Genomic DNA, 17,382 nt, shown 5'->3' with positions numbered 1-17,382 from the left:
TGTGTCACGGTGCCCTTTGCAAGACCTATATTAATTTCTTATGACTGATACCTAATTAAAGGCCTACTGGAACCCACTACTACAGACCACGCAGTCTGATAGTTTATATATCAATGAGGAAATCTTAACATTGCAACACATGCCAATACGGCCGGGTTAGATTAGTAAATTGCAATTTTAAATTTCCCGTGAAATATTCTGCTGAAAACGTCTCGGTATGATGACGTTTGCGCGTGACGTCATGGATTGTGCGGACATATTGGGACACCATTGTGGCCAGCTATTAAGTCGTCTGTTTTCATTGCAAAATTCCACAGTATTCTGGACATCTGTGTTGGTGAATCCTTTGCAATTTGTTTAATGAACAATGAAGACAGCAAAGAAGAAAGCTGTAGGTGGGATCAGTGTATTAGCGGCTGGCTGCAGCAACACAGCCAGGAGGACTTTGAGTTGGATAGCAGACGCGCTACCGTGAGTACGCAGCTTTGGCTTCCAAACATTTGATCGCTTGCCCGTACGTGCGTTCCGCTATGTGCATGTCACGTACGTAACTTTGGGGAAATATATGTGCTGTATGAACTTTACGGAGGTGAACGGTACTTTGGGCTGTGGGATTGAGTGTGTTGTGCGGGTGTTTGACTTGTATTGGTGGGTTATATGGACGGGAGGGGGGAGGTGTTTGTTATGCGGATTAATTTGTGGCATATTAAATATAAGTCTGGTTGTGTTGTGGCTAATAGAGTATATATATGTCTTGTGTTTATTTACTGTTTTAGTCATTCCCAGCTGAATATCAGGTCCCACCCGCCTCTCACAGCATCTTCCCTATCTGAATCTCTTCCACTGCCCTCTAATCCTTCACTCTCACTTTCCTCATCCACAAATCTTTCATCCTCGCTCAAATTAATGGGGTAATCGTCGCTTTCTCGGTCCGAATCGCTCTCGCTGCTGCTGGCCATGATTGTAAACAATGTGCAGATGTGAGGCGCTCCACAACCTGTGACGTCACGCTACTTCCGGTACAGGCAAGGCTTTTTTATCAGCGACCAAAAGTTGCGAACTTTATCGTCGATGTTCTCTACTAAATCCTTTCAGCAAAAATATGGCAATATCGCGAAATGATCAAGTATGACACATAGAATGGACCTGCTATCCCCGTTTAAATAAGAACATTTCATTTCAGTAGGCCTTTAAATGACCTTTCTATCAGCACTTCGCCTACCGTCTCTGTATCCTTGGGTCACGCCCTGACACCCTACCTTTTAATAAATAATACATCATGGTCGATGAAATTGACAAATAATCATTCATTAAAATGTTTACATTATTGGCTAATTATCATAATTAACTGGACTTTGAAGCAATTGTACATGTATTAAGGTTTGATCATTTTATTGTTATTATTCATATATTTACAAGTGTTTGTAGGCTATATTTTCTTTGTAAAGGAACAAACATCTAAAACAACTGAAAGACACAGCCAAAGTTCTTTTATCGCTCCTTCGTTGAATTCCTGTCCATTTGTCATCTTTGTCCTCTACCAGCAGACCCATTCCTCAAAGGGTATTTCCTTCTCTCTTGTAGATAAGCTGTGTCATACATCAGAAGGCTGCGCTGCAAAGACAAAAAAATTAGTATTTCCACAAGACCGACGACCTTTTGGGAGGGCACGTGGCTGGCAGTCATAACAAAAAACATCGACATGACATTCCGACTTGGGGAGATGAAAGTGAGACGTATGAAGTGAGAGCAGAGTTTAGCAAAAGGCGCAACGTTCAACCCAAAGCAGAACTCTATCAAAGGATTGTATTCTAATCTTACAAGTGCACATTTGTAATTACACCTCCTGTTGACTGACGCGCTTTGCAATGAAATAGACTCAGGCATCGTCCTGATGAATGGCAAGAACATATTCAATTAGGAGCCAGTAATATTTAGTCAAAAAGTCTGTACACACATTTCTGATGATATTGGCTTGAGAACTACAATACGCCCTCTTGTGGCTGTGTATAGTACTGGAACAGCGCACAATTCCATGATGTTATTGCTCCACGTGTTTGCCTTTAATGTTCTTGCCGAAAAAGTTACCAATACTTGTTACTAAAATTGGTTTTCCTTAAGTATTACAATACAATACACTAAAATTGAGTTGTAGCATGCCATTTTTCATCCATGGACAGTCTAATGCTAACTATCAAATGGATTGACAAACACTGACATTTGTAATGTAATTTACAGTACCATATTTTTCAGGCTATAAGACGCACTTAAAATTAAAATTATTTTAATTTCCTAAAAAAATGGACAGTGCGCCTTGTAACCTGTTGCGCCTTATATATGTATTTAATTCTGGTAGTGCTTATTCTGGTTGTGGTACATGGTGTAATAATAAGTGTGAACAGTAGATGGCAGTCACACATAAGAGATACGTGGTGACTGCAAGTTGACGCCTGTTGTTCAATATATTACGCTAGCAAGTACCGGTAAGCAAACAAGACCAAAACTTTAATGTTTCGTTGAGAATATAGAACATTATACACGGAGCTCAAAAATCTTTCAAAAATGTTTTAGTAAGACTTTGGTAAACTACGAAACCGCACCGCTTGATGGATTGTCGGAGCATTGCGACCACTGTAATCAGACGTACTGTGCTTCAATACAGGAGTATTACTATGGTTTGTGTATAAGGACCCCAAAATGGCACCTATTAGGAGACATATTATTTGGCATTTTGTTTCGCATTATTATGCTAAACCAACTTTTCTTACCTTCTGTTACCTGCTGATGTGTATTCGGGATCTGCATAAGTCCTGAAAATTTGCGCTTTTCCGCCGTACTCTATAAACTCATTCTTTTCCTCTATCCTCTTGTTGTGGGGCATTCATCCTCTACTGTTACCATTTCTAGCACAAAGTAGCAAACAGTTTGAACGTAATCTGTCAGTAGACTCACTATGGAAGCGCTAAAAACTATAACAAAAGATGACAGGGAGAAGAAGCTGTCAAAGTGGTGCCACGTAAAATAAGAACGCCTACAAGAAGAGACGGTCAGAAAGCGGCTCAAAGCTCGTCTGTAAAACATAATCTATGCAACAATTTGACCAAAGAACCACCATTACATGTTATGTACACCACAAATAAGTGTTTCAAATGTTAAAATATATATATATATATATATATATATATATATATATATATATATATATATATATATATATATATATATATATATGAGCCTTATAATGCGCTTTAAAGTATAATCCAGTGCGCCTTGTGTATAAAATAAGACTTGAATAGACCCGTTCATAAACAGTCTGCCATTTAATCCGGTGGGCCTTATGGTCAGAAAAATGCAGTATTTTTTTTTGTTGTCATTTCTGTCAAAATTGAGCAATCATTTCACATCAACAAAACAGTGTAAAAAAACTAGTAATGGGGTGGAGCCTTCACATAAAATGCTGCTCAGGGCCCCAATTTAGCTAAACTAGCCTTAATGAAAACATTCAATTAATAACATTTGAATACATAAATGAATGTTTCAGAATCATTTCCACCATGGTCTCATGTATTCTGATCTAAATCTTGCTACCAGTAATTGTAACATCTAAAAAAAATAAAAAATACAAAAATATATATATATATATACACATTATATATAACAAGGCAGTTATTTTGACCAGCTCTTTTAAAGGAACGGTTCCCTTCAAAGAGCCATAAATCCCATCTCTACTGCTAATAGAGACAGGCTGTATTTTTTTGTCATATATAGTGAACATTCTTGTAAACATGCCTCCTCTTGCACTTTTGATTGCTTGCTAATTATGTCCGAAATCCAGGTGGAGGAGACAGGAACGGTGATGCATGCGTGACAAAATGAAATAGAAGACCTGGAGATGACGACTGGGGTCTAACGGTCACCTCCCTAGCAGCGGGCAGACACTACACAGACGCGCGTGGGTGGGATTGTCCACATGTTTGTGACGGATTGGCGGGGCTGGCCCGCAACAAAACGTCCTGAGTGAGTGTCTCTTGAGAGATAGGAGACCGACCTGCATGAGTAAAGCATCCCACTAATCGTCCTTCCACTCAGACATTTGTCTAACTGATTTGACCTCATACAACAAATCATTCTAATGGCAATGACTATAGTATTTGTCATTGCGATGGCAACCCTTAATCCCCTTTTGCAGCGCTACAACCTGCCTGAATCTACCTTTTTTATTTCTCAACACTTTTTTTTCTATTTCTTCCGTTTTTGCTCCTTATATTGCCATTACAACATTGGTTGTATTGCCGCTGTGTTGTGCAATGTACTTGTTGATAAAATACATACAAATGACATTGTTATATAGGAGTTTTTTAAACAGAAATAACTACCTCTTCCAATTATCACCCCATTCCCTTTGCGATGAATTTACACAACTATACACACACTTAGCACTAGGGAGGGCTTGAGTGCACTTTTTCAATTTTTAGCGCGCATGTTCTTAAAGGGGAACTGCACTTTTTTTGCAATTTTGCTAACATGTATTTATGAGTCAGAATGCATAAAAAAATATGTGTTCTTGTCTTACATAAGGATTGTGAATGATAAGCAAAATTTAAAAAATTTTTTTTAAAAAGTGCAGTTCCCTTTTAAGATTTGTGTCACATAGTGTTGCTGATGAACCCCAAGATGCAGAGAAGGCAGGCTTTGTGCAGGAAAACATGATTTAATGTCGAAAATAAAGAAAACACAATCCAGGAACTTGAAATAGCCAAACTGAAAACAGGAACCAGCAAACAGAAAAACTGGAAACAGCTAATGGCTAACAGGATAACACAAAACAAGGAGAAAGCAAACTGTAAATAGCTATAAGGAACAGCTTACCGCTATGATGACATCGACAATCATTAGCGACAATACTCCAGCATAGACTGGATGGCAAGGCAGGTTTAAATAGCAGCTGGCTGATTGACACCAGGTGTGGCCAGGTACCAATCAGCCACAGCTGAGGGAAAACAGCGCTCAGGGAGACAAGCAGGAAACAACCAAAATAAAAGCGCTTACAGGAAATAAAGACAAACACAGAGGAAAAACTAAAACATAACCAAACTGTCAGGGACAAGCCTGACAGTAGTCCCCCTTCCCATAACGGATACCAGACGTTCTAGAAAACCCCTCCCCAAAAAAACAGTCCAAAGTCACGGGAGGGTGGAGGGAGGACAAGGCGGTGGGCCGCCAGGCCAAGTGTCCCCGCTACCAGCGGGGAAGAGTTAGGTGGCGACGGCGAGTTGAACGCCGCCGCAATTGGCGAGGCGGTCGCCCATGGAACGACCACATCCGTGGCCGACGAGAGGATGGTGGCGGCGTCTGCTGGCCCACCGGAGAGGATGGTGGCGGCGTCTGCTGGCCCACCGGAAAGCATGGTGGCGGCGTCTGCTGGCCCACCGGAGAGGATGGTGGCGTCTGCTGGCCCACCGGAGAGGATGGTGGCGTCTGCTGGCCCACCGGACTGCATGGTGGCGTCTGTTGCAGACCTACTGGGGTGAGGAGTAGCTGTGCCTCCCCAGCTGCACAGCTACTCATAGCCCCCCCCTCAAGGGACGGATCCCAGACGTCCCCAGATAGGCCCACAGACGAAAGGGATGGGTGGGAGAGGGCTTGAAATGCGGCCGAACTCTTCTTCAATTTAGCCATTAGCGCTACAATCCCGTCAAGCCTCTCCGCCATCGAAATCTCTGTGGGGTTCGTATTAGGCTAGAGTATTCCGCCACAAATTGTTGGTGGTGACGAACCCAAAGACGCGGAGAAGGCAGGCTTTGTGCGGGAAAACATGATTTCATGTCGAAAATAAAGAAAAGAACACAAACCAGGAACCAGGAACAAACAAACTGGAAACAGGGAACAGGAACGAGCAAACAGGAACTAGGAATAACTAACGGCTAACTGGATATAGCTAACAGGAAAAAAGAAGCTAGGAGAAAGTAAACTGTAAATAGTAGTGATGGGTCTGGCAACACAGATGCATCGGCGCATGCGTCGAGCTCATAGAGCGATACACTGTGTCGGTGCGCGTACCGCTTTTAGAAAGTCACGTGACCGATCATGAGCTGCTTTGGTCACGTGACCGATACGCGAACTGTATTGCACTGACGCCTCCTCTGTGCCCTGTGAGCAACGTTCCCTCTAAGGTGTGCGCCTGCACAATTGCGCACTGCTCAAGCGTCCTCTGCGCACACTGTGCCCCGCACAGCAAATATATGCCGCGCAGCAAATCAAACCCATCTGAATTCTAAACAAAATAAACACATTTATTCTGTGTAATTTTGAAATGCAACTTTGAGTGACCGTGACAACAAGCGGCCCTAACGGTGTTCGTCAACAACACGCATAACACTAAGCCACTGGTGCGTTTATGGCCACACAAAAAGTCGGACAACTCAAACACCACACAAAGTTACACTATGACTCCTCAGTCATACGTGTGCTTTTTTTTCTGTCATTTATTATTCATGTTAATTTATTGATATTAATCATGGAATGCTGTTACTAGAGAAAGTTAAAGGAATGACGGCGTGGCGAAGTTGGTAGAGGGGCCGTGCCAGCAATTGGAGGGTTGCTGGTTACTGGGGTTCAATCCCCACCTTCTACCATCCTAGTCACGATACATTATTTATTGACTGTATCTAAAAAAGATAAAAATATATTTTTATTTAAATTAAGATATGAAATAATCCTGAATGAAATACAATGACTTGGTTTATATTATTGTATATACTAGGTCATAAAATCAGTGTCAGTTGAGTCGGTCCGTAGGTTGCCTGTAGGGATTTTTAATGTCCAGCAGATGTCAGTATTTAGTGACACAGTATCGACACAGTATCAATACAGTTTTGCAATGTGTCGAAACGCTTCATGATGCCTCATCAACCCATCACTAGTAAATAGCTATAAGGAACAGCTTACCGCTATGACGACAGCGACAAGGACACGTAGTTATGACATCGACAATCATTAGCGACAATACTCCAGCACAGACTGGATGGCAAGGCAGGTTTAAATAGTAAAACACATTTTTTTGACACCAGGTGTGGCCAGGTGCCAATCAGCCACAGCTGAGGGAAAACAGTGCTCAGGAAACAAGCAGGAAACAACCAAAATAAAAGCGCTTACAGGAAATAGACAAACACAGAGGAAAAACTAAAACATAACCAAACTGTCAGGGACAAGCCTGACAATTTGTTTCTAATTGATGTATAATTTTGGATTGAAATAGGTGTTGTAAAACCTGTTTGATTTAAAGTAACATTTCAATTAAAGAGGCGAAAGAGGAAGCTGTCCTCAAAGTCAAAACATTGATGAAGTTTTGCCACATTTTAATTGCTGTATTTCCAGACTGATGATTTCATAAACACGTAATGTACAGTAATCCCTTGTTTATTGCTGTTATTTGCTTCAGGGCCTGACTATGGTAAATTAGTTTCCAAGAATTATAAATTATAAATCAATCCGTTTCATACATAGATCATAAACAAAAATAAAAAAAAACCTTTACTACCTTTTAAAGATAGTTTTCAACATAATGAAATCCCTATGACATGAAATAACCCCCACATTTACCCTTTTTTTTTTTGCTTGAAAATGCTTAATTTAGGCCAAAAATACATGAGTAAGCTTTACGAAAAATAAAAATTGAGCGATATTGTGAAGCTGCAGACTATAAAAGCCAATGTGGCAAGGGACAACTGTAATGCAGAACTAAAATCATTGAAATATTTGAAATATTATAATTATGTGTAACCGTTAGTTAATTACAACAAAATGTAAATTAATAAATGCTCCATTATGCAAACGAAAGCGATGCCGGCTGGTTCCTTGCCCTGAGAACCCTCCCGCGGACCTTGACATGCTCCTCTAATATCATGATGCCCTACATACAGCCAGGAGAATGAAAAATAACAACAGGGAGGGGGGGCAAAGGAATGAAATGGCAGGCAGTTTGGCAAAAAGGGCACTAAGGGCAAACATGGTTTAAATCAAAGGTCTTCAACAGGGAGGTCCGCGACCCTAAGGGGCCGCAGAAGTACTGCAGGAGGGTTGTGACATTTTTGGTTGATTAGACTTTTTTAAAATATATTTCTTTATATTCTCTCGCAATTTTTTCCGCAAATTAAAATGTCTTTAAATACACATTAACATTCCGTCACACTGTAGTGTAGTTTGGAAATGGCAGTGGATATGACAATAATATTTATATTATATTCATGTTATGATTTAAAGGCCTACTGAAATTAAATTTTTTTATTTAAACGGGGATAGCAGATCCATTCTATGTGTCATACTTCATCATTTCGCGGTATTGCCATATTTTTGCTGAAAGGATTTAGTAGAGAACATCGACGATAAAGTTCGCAACTTTTGGTCGCTGATAAAAAAAGCCTTGCCTGTACCGGAAGTAGCGTGACGTCGCAGGTTGAAGGGCGCCTCACATTTCCCCATTGTTTACACCAACAGCGAGAGCGATTCGGACCGAGAAAGCGACGATTACCCCATTAATTTGAGCGAGGATGAAAGATTCGTGGATGAGGAATGTGAGAGTGAAGGACTAGAGAGCAGTGCAGGACGTATCTTTTTTCGCTCTGACCGTAACTTCAGTAAAAGGGCTCATTGGATTCCACACTTTCTCCTTTTTCTATTGTGGATCACGGATTTGTATTTTAAACCACCTCGGATACTATATCCTCTTGAAAATGAGAGTCGAGAACGCGAAATGGACATTCACAGTGACTTTTATCTCCACGACAATACATCAGTGAAGCACTTTAGCTACGGAGCTAACGTGATAGCATCGTGCTTAAATGCAGATAGAAACAAAAGAAATAAGCCCCTGACTGGAAGGATAGACAGAAGATCAACAATACTACTATCAGGAGACACCGAACCAAACACTGGACCTGCAACCACACGGTTAATGCTGTGCCGCCTGTTGAAGCCTAGCAATGCCGTTGCTAACGACGCCATTGAAGCTAACTTAGCTACGGGACCTCGTCCGAGCTATGATAAAAACATTAGCGCTCCACCTACGCCAGCCCTCATCTGCTCTTCAACACCCATGCTCACCTGCGTTCCAGCGATCGACGGCACGACGAAGGACTTCACCCGATCATCGATGCGGTCGGCGGCTAGCGTCGGATAGCGCATCTGCTATCCAACTCAAACTCCTCCTGGTTGTGTTGCTGCAGCCAGCCGCTAATACACCAATCCCACCTACAGCTTTCTTCTTTGCAGTCTCCATTGTTCATTAAACAAATTGCAAAAGATTCACCAACACAGATGTCCAGAATACTGTGGAATTTTGCGATGAAAACAGAGCTGTTTGTATTGTGATACAATGTGTCCGAATACTTCCGCTTCAACCATCGACGTCACGCGCAAACGTCATCATACATAGACATTTTCAACCGGAAGTTTCCCGGGAAATTTAAAATTGCACTTTATAAGTTTATCCGGCCGTATTGGCATGTGTTGCAATGTTAAGATTTCATCATTGATATATAAACTATCAGACTGTGTGGTCGGTAGTAGTGGGTTTCAGTAGGCCTTTACGATAGCTAACGATTAGCACGCTAGTTGCCAGCCAGTGATTAGCGGACTAAGCTTCCAGTTTGTGATGAGCAAGCTAGGGCCAGCAAGTGATTAGTGCGGTGGTCGGCAACGCGCGGCGCTAAAGTGGCTCCCTGGAGCTTTTTCAAAAATGTATGAAAATGGAAAAAGATGGGGGGAAAATTATATTTTTTGTTTAAATATGGTTTGTTTCAATGTCCATTTCTCTGATGATGCAATTGTTGATGACTGAAGTGTTGATATCAACCAAACTTACCCCCCCCCCCCTCCACATCCCACACCCTGGATTGTAAATAATGTAAATAATTCAATGTATATACTCTGATGATTATCTTGTGTGATGACTGTATTATGATGATAGTATATATCTGTACAGGGCCGGCCCGTGGCATAGGCCGTATAGGCAAATGCTAAGGGCGCCGTCCATCAGGGGGCGCCACGCCAGTGCCACAAATGTTGGAGAAAAAAGAAAAAAAAAAGTTGGTACTATTATTTCTAAATACAAAAAATAATCCCACGTTAATTAAAATGCAAAGTAAAGCCTATTTAATAAAAATAGTATTTGTTACAACATTACGCACCCCCCATCCCCCCGCACAGTGCGCCCCCTCCCTTCCCGTATCATGACTCTTACCACATCAAAAAATCAACACAAGATGTCAAAACGGCCAAAACTGTCAGGTGCCCAGGGAAGAAAAAAGAGAAAAGAAGAGGGGAAACGAGGAAAAGACAGAGGTAGCAGGTAGGTAACGTAAGCCTACATGAAATTATTTGTCTGTTACAGAATGTGATAGTAACCTGGCTTTTTTAGCATTAAGCTAATGTTACATGATTCGGCAATTGCTAATCAATAAATAGCTAGTTCTGTTTTAACGTCGGGTTAATATTGTGGAGGGGGCTAAATTGTTATGGAAAATAATAATGTAACGTTAGGTAATGACAGTACTCCCTGGTGTACAGTAATTTGTAAGTCATTCTAGTTAATGCAATATTAAAAAGCACAAATAGAGAACTCTGTAGGATCCCCTTTTTTTGTAATATAGTTGTTAAAGTCATACTAGTTTGATATCTTGTTTTGTGCAGTGTCTTATTTATATTGTATTTTTAATTTATTTTATGCAACTTGTTGACACGTTTTATTTTGTGTTTATGTATGTAAAAAATATTGTATTTCATATTTTCATTTTTTATTTTTTGTATTCATTTATTTATCCATATTTTTTTTTATCTTGTTAACTATTCTGATTGTTAATTTGCTTTCTTTAAGTAAAAAAAAAAGGTCAAAGACAAAGCTATTCGGTTTCTTGTGAGTATATACACTTCACTGCCGATGTGGGGGGGGCGCCACCTAAAATCTTGCCTAGGGCGCCAGATTGGTTAGGGCCGGGCCTGTATCTGTATCATGAATCAATTTAAGTGGACCCCGACTTAAACAAGTTGATAACCTTTTTCGGGTGTTACCATTTAGTGGTCAATTGTACGGAATATGTACTGTACTGTGCAATCTACTAATAAAAGTTTAAATCAATCAATCAATCTGTGCCAACTTCACTGGTTGTGGGGTTTGTATATATTATTTAAGGGGTGAGAGCTTCATTAGCCATTTTTTAGGTTGATTTTATTAGATATTTTCATAAGAACCACAATTGATTAATGGTAATGGTGGTACTGGTGGATTATTTTGACAATGGTATTCTAGGGTGTTAAAAAGTATGTGTATTTAGTGAAAATACTGCCAAAACGACTCATCTACTCACACCCCACGATTTGCAAACAAAAAAAAACTATTTCCCGCAAAAACATGCCCAACCTCTAAGTTAACCTGTAAGTTTTCCCCTCTCTTCTGTCTGACATTTTACTCCTCACGCTGCTTCTTCTTCATTGGTATTTTTGGCCGAGGTACCATGCAAAAGTAACAGTAGGTCTAAAAGCATTAAATTGATTCAGCAGCACCACCTGTCGCAGCAGAGTGCGTATTACACGTTCTCCGAGTGCAAATGTGGAATATTACTGCCAACATTTTTCACTTGAAAAAAATTGTTTTTATACTTTTTTACTTGCAATTCACTTTTAACTTGCAGATTTTTTTTTACTTGCGAATAATTTGCCTAACTGAATAAATGGTTTTATTTTACTTGCGAATTAAATGAGCGCAAGTAAAAACTGATGTATTTCGTTGTAATTTTATTGTATGTATGTTCGAAATAAACTGAAACTGACTGACTCACTAACTGTTTTTTGTGTGTTATTGGAGTTTTGGCAGTAATTTAATTCCATAAAGGTACACTGAAAACTGTGTATTATATTCAATGATTATCAAGTGAATTGATTTACGTGACCCCGACTTTACAAATTGAAAAACTTATTCGGGTGTTACCATTTAGTGGTCAATTGTACGGAATATGTACAGTACTGTGCAATCTACTAATAAAAGCTTCAATCAATAAATCAATCAAAGTATATAAACATATTATGGGATACAATGATCAAATATGTTTAATTGATTGATTGAAACTTGTATTAGTAGATTGCACAGTACAGTATCTGTGTTTTGTGTTCCGGGGGACCCCGACTCCAGAATGTGAAAGTTTCCCGCGTGAAGCCGGTGAGTAAAAAGTTCAATACAGTTAACTTAGGCCATCTTTTGTTAGACGCTGTGAATGTGTGTAGGTTACATGCTACGATATTCCACATATTTCCAACTGCTTGAAACGAAAGCGTATTACTTTATTGTCAGTGTTGTTTAGGCCCAGGTCGCTAACGTTACTGCGTTAGTCAACAACGTAACGTTAACGGAGTGGAAACAGCCGTTCTTTGCCATTAATATGAGTGTGTATTATTTCTTTCTTTGTTCTTTAGTGGAGCTCGAGATCCTGTTTACTGTGGACTAGCTGTGTGTGACGCCATGTTGTTTTTGTTTACATTAAAAAAAAAAGGTATGTGTATCAGTTTTTTGGCATAGTTAATTGTAGAAAAAAATATAAAATGAGGTGATGTGAGTGGGAAAAATTGCTGCACATATTAAGGATCCTTTTTCTTGATCTATATTTTTGTTATTTGCTGATGTATATATTTTATATGCTGTTTTTTATTTAATTAATTTATTAGAGACTATTTTATGCTTTATCTACCTTTTTTATTATTATTAATTTATTTACTATTATTATTATTATTTCCACATGTAAGCATAAATAATTGATCATATTAGTACATTGTTTGATTGCTTTGCTTAATGCATTCCATAATTTAATTCCACATACTGATATACTGAAGGTCTTAAGTGTTGTACGTGCGTACAAATGTTTTAAATTACATTTCTCTCTAAGATTATTTTTCTCCTCTTTTTTTGAGAAGAATTGTTGTATATTCTTGGGTAGCAGGTTATAGTTTGCTTTGTTTATAATTTTAGCTGTTTGCAAATTCACTATGTCGTGGAATTTCAGTTTACAAAAACACAGGATAAGTTGTAAAATTCCTTTGTGCTGGCACATACTTAAGAGTGTTTGGTGATGACTGGTGGAATGGTGGATGGGTGTTTTGCAATTTGGACGCATCATCAGTAGTGTGCCCCTGGGTCACTGGGCGTTTCGGCCTTATCACTAGACGCCCTCTCCAGGGGTGGCCAGCCACAGGGTGATCGGCCAAGGGCTTGCATCAATCCCAATTAATCATGAGTCGCTTGGTGTTGAACAGCAGACATCTCATGGGACTATGCATGGCAGGGGCGTCCTTTTCCCTGAGTCAAGCCTAAGCTAATAAATAAAAGATTTGTGTGTTCTCTATATCCAACATTATATATTATTCTAACTGATCTTTTTTGTAACACCGTTAATGAATGAAGTGTACTTTTGTAATTATTTCCCCATATTTCTACACAATAACTCAGATATGTAACACTAGTGAACAGTAGAGAATATGAAGTGATTTTTTGTCTAGAACATGTTTTGCTTTATTCATTATTGACGTGTTTCTTGCTACTTTATGTTGTATATTTTTTACTTGAGATTTCCAGTTCAATTTATCATCAATCATTATACCTAGAAATTTGGTTTCATTTACTCTTTCAATTTCTATTCCGTCTATTTGTATTTGTGTTTGACTTCTTTTCTACTGTTACCAAATAGCATTATTTTAGTTTTACTGAGATTCAAAGATAGTCTGTTTTTGTCAAACCATCTTTTTAATTTGTTAATTTCTTCTGTTATTATTTGTATTATCTTCTGTGTGTTCTCTCCTGAACAAAACGCTGTTGTATCATCCGCAAATAATACTAACTTTAAATCTTTTGTAACTTTACAAATGTCATTTATCTAGACATTGAATAATTTAGGTCCTATATTGATCCCTGAGGTACACCACAGGATATATTTAGCGTTGTAGACGAAACCACCACATTAATTTTAAAGATATGGTTAACATTCTTAGTGCTAAAGATATTCCCCTCTCCTTGTATCCCTTCTCCCAGCTCCACCGTCTCGCCGAGTGCCAGCAAGAGTCATGAGTACTTGTCAACTCGACTCCTCAACTGGAGATAACTTTCTAGGTAAAGACTGATCTCCAAAATAATATCTCAGCATCCAGTAACCATGGTTAACAGATCACAACCATTTAATACCAATTTATCTCCCTTAGCACCTCACCATGGGGAAGGATGTATTCATATGCCTTTACCAGCACATGCATTAAACATGCAGAGAGTTACACAAGGTAGGGACTGATATCTGTATACTCTACACCCATAATTTCAAACCCTACTTTACGATTGAGCTGAAGTTCTGACTATTATGACCTGTACTTTTACCTTTCTTATAGTTCTTACCACCTTGGGGCACCATTCAGGTAAAATCTCAGCTCATCTTACTTGCTTATTTGTATACACTAACACCTGTGCATGCTTTTGTCCACGTTGTTCCTTTGACGATGAATAAATACCCCTTTTCTTTCTTTCTACATTAAGGGTGCCTTTTCATCTGATTAAATTTATAATGAACAGGGACATTGCGGTTGTCCCAAGTGGATGGTATGATGATAGGATGGTTTTCTGGCCCAGCTATAAAAACACAGACAGAATTGAAAGGGCCGCTTTAAATGAGGAGCAGCATGAGCCAAACGGGCCAAGATTTGACGTTTCTGTTGTCCGAACTTGTGGTATGCAAATTCATAATCTTCTTGTTTAAAAATAACGTCATAGTTGCTTCTCTTTATGCTTGGAATAACCTATTGTGTCTATGTTCTGACCAGGTCTCTTGTAAGAGAGAGACCTGATTTATCATCATCAATAATAATAATATTCTGTTCAGCTCTACAGCTAATTTGAAACTCATGTTCATTTTAACATATTCAATTTTAGACAACTACAAAGACGCATTAAAAATAATGCAACAATATGGAAAGGGCTGCAACACCTCAGACCTGCAATCTGAGGCAGAGAACTAGGAGCTGCCAGAAAAAAGGAACAGGAAGCTAGTGTAAGTGTGTTCCGTCTTGTTTTTGTCATGTTTCTACAGTAATAGGAAGGTTATTTCCGGTAGCATTCAAAAATAGACCAGAGATGCTTGTACTATATGTATATTTGGCAATTTTGGTATAGCAATAATCCTAATGATAGGGTTACCCAACAGCCATCGTCTCGGGGACTCAGATGATAGCGAAGAAGACCCGGGAAATAGTGACCTCACATCTCTGGGGTTGGCAAGCCAATTGCACAGGCAGAGTAAGGAATAATCTCTTAACATCGAAAACAACAAAACCACCACATTGATATTAAAGATATGGTAAACATTCTTAGTGCTAAAGATATTCCCCTCTCCTTGTATCCCTTCTCCCAGCTCCACCGTCTCGCCGAGTGCCAGCAAGAGTCATGAGTACTTATCAACTCGACTCCTCAACAGGAGATAACTTTCTAGGTAAAGACTGATCTCCAAAATAATATCCAATAATATCCAGTAACCATGGTTAACAGATCTCAACCATTTAATACCAATTTATCTCCCTTAGCACCTCACCATGGGGAAGGACGCATTCATATGCCTTCACCAGCACCTGCATTAAACATGCAGAGAGTTACACAAGGTAGGGACTGATCTCTGAAATATTAGTGTATAGATAGGCCCCTTGGGTATTACCAGTCATGGTTAACTGATGGCTCTCTCACAATGCCCACCTCACTAGGAACGGCAGTCCCTCCTCGACTCCCTCCACCCCCCTCACCAGCAGCCCTCAACATGTGGCAGACAGAGGAGCCTGGATCCAGCCTGGCCTACAGGCCAACATAGCGAGGGGAAAGAATGGCCGACAACATTTCCTGCTCTGGTGAGCAATAACTGACAAATACCGGATGGTCATTCTGTGCCACAAATTTTGGAAAAAATTCAAATTCACAAGCAATCACATATTTTCTTCAAACTTTGTCAATAACTTTTGTCATTAACTAAGGTCAATAGCTAATGTCAGGATTATGAGTAATGAGGATAAACACTGAAACATGTTAATTTTATACTGCTGTTTGTCAACAGCGCCTGAGGTAATCCACATCTTTAGCCTGCTGGAAACTATTAAGCACAACCAAGACCAGCTGATTGCGAAGGTAAACTTCTTAAGCCTTGAATAGGTCAATAATTCATAATGACATTGATTTTGATTCATTATTATTTTTTAAAGAAAGAAACAGCCTACATGGCAGCTTTGTGTGATTAGAGTAAACATTGCTACATTTTCTTGTTACATTTCACCTGTTTGCTCTTTAAATACCACTTTTAATGTTTTTTATTTATTTCGATCATGTTTTTTAAAAATGTGCCCTGGGGCCGTTAAAAAATGACCTGCAGGCCGCAAATGGCCCCCGGGCCGCACTTTGGACACCCCTGGCCTACACGAATACAAACATAGAATGATAGTACAAATATAATAAGAAAACAATGTCAACCTCCCAAAGTTGGGTTATGGATATTTATTTATGCCCCCCACCCCCAACCCCCCGCCGCCGTCATCCAACAGAGCCAAACAAGTACTCTGATCAAGGAACCAAATAACGATATTGTTTAAACATTTTGGATGTCTTGCACACCTATACCCTGATCACAAATTCATAGTTTACGCACCTTATTTTAACCACCTCCAGTAACTTTAAGTCATGTTTTTTTTTTCAAATGTAATCTCCTTAATACCTATCACATATTTTGTATTGTGTAAGCATACTTGGCTTTGGATGCTTCCTACCATAAACATAAACGTATCTGTCTTGTAATCTTGTTTGATTACAGGTGCTGTGAGTAAAAATGTGTTGACAAGGTCAGCCACGGACGCTGAGGTCACCAAACACGCCATCAGGTGGTTCAACTTGGCGGGGGATCGGGCAACGAGGAGACGAGTCCCGCTTCCACCTCCTCAGGAGGAATAGAGATGTATATGTATAAATAAACAACCTTTTATTGGACTTCTTGTCATTCACCAGTTATTCATTTTTTGATATGTTAGCTGTGCATGGAGCAGCGTTTCCTTGAAGTTGTAGCCTAATAGATTAAATATGTATATTTACTTTTTAAATATATATTATGTATATTTACTTTATAGAGTGAATTGACCATTTTCTGTTTCTGCCTATTGACAATATTGTTAGTTTAAAAATACAAGGCAATGCATATGTAAGCCTATATTGCTGTATTAGGGCTTAGTGAATTTTTTAGTTTCCTATTTTATCCTACAGCAAGAACAGAAGGGATTTTGAAAATAAGATAAAGGGGTCCAAAACGGCCAGATGAGCCAGGGTTTTTAATG

The 17,382-nt window shown here is 39.4% G+C and overlaps 1 long non-coding RNA gene across 2 annotated transcripts; it reads left to right on the top strand.

Moving 5' to 3' along the window:
• The first annotated feature begins 12,160 nt into the window (after positions 1 to 12,160).
• LOC133640528 (uncharacterized) lies at positions 12,161 to 17,052 on the top strand. 2 transcript variants are annotated; one of them, XR_009824181.1, is made up of 6 exons: positions 12,161 to 12,542; positions 14,072 to 14,149; positions 15,604 to 15,678; positions 15,778 to 15,918; positions 16,122 to 16,192; positions 16,869 to 17,052. It is a non-coding gene; the product is annotated as an uncharacterized LOC133640528 (long non-coding RNA). The 2 variants fall into 2 exon arrangements; XR_009824182.1 differs by lacking the exons at positions 12,161 to 12,542; positions 14,072 to 14,149 and having other exon boundaries at positions 15,566 to 15,678.
• The last annotated feature ends 330 nt before the right edge of the window (positions 17,053 to 17,382 follow it).

This window comes from Entelurus aequoreus, linkage group LG23 (assembly GCF_033978785.1).
Source record: "Entelurus aequoreus isolate RoL-2023_Sb linkage group LG23, RoL_Eaeq_v1.1, whole genome shotgun sequence".
NCBI classification, from domain to species: domain Eukaryota; kingdom Metazoa; phylum Chordata; class Actinopteri; order Syngnathiformes; family Syngnathidae; genus Entelurus; species Entelurus aequoreus.
The sequence above is the reverse complement of the archived record's forward strand: the minus strand, read 5'-3'. Positions and strand labels throughout refer to the sequence as shown.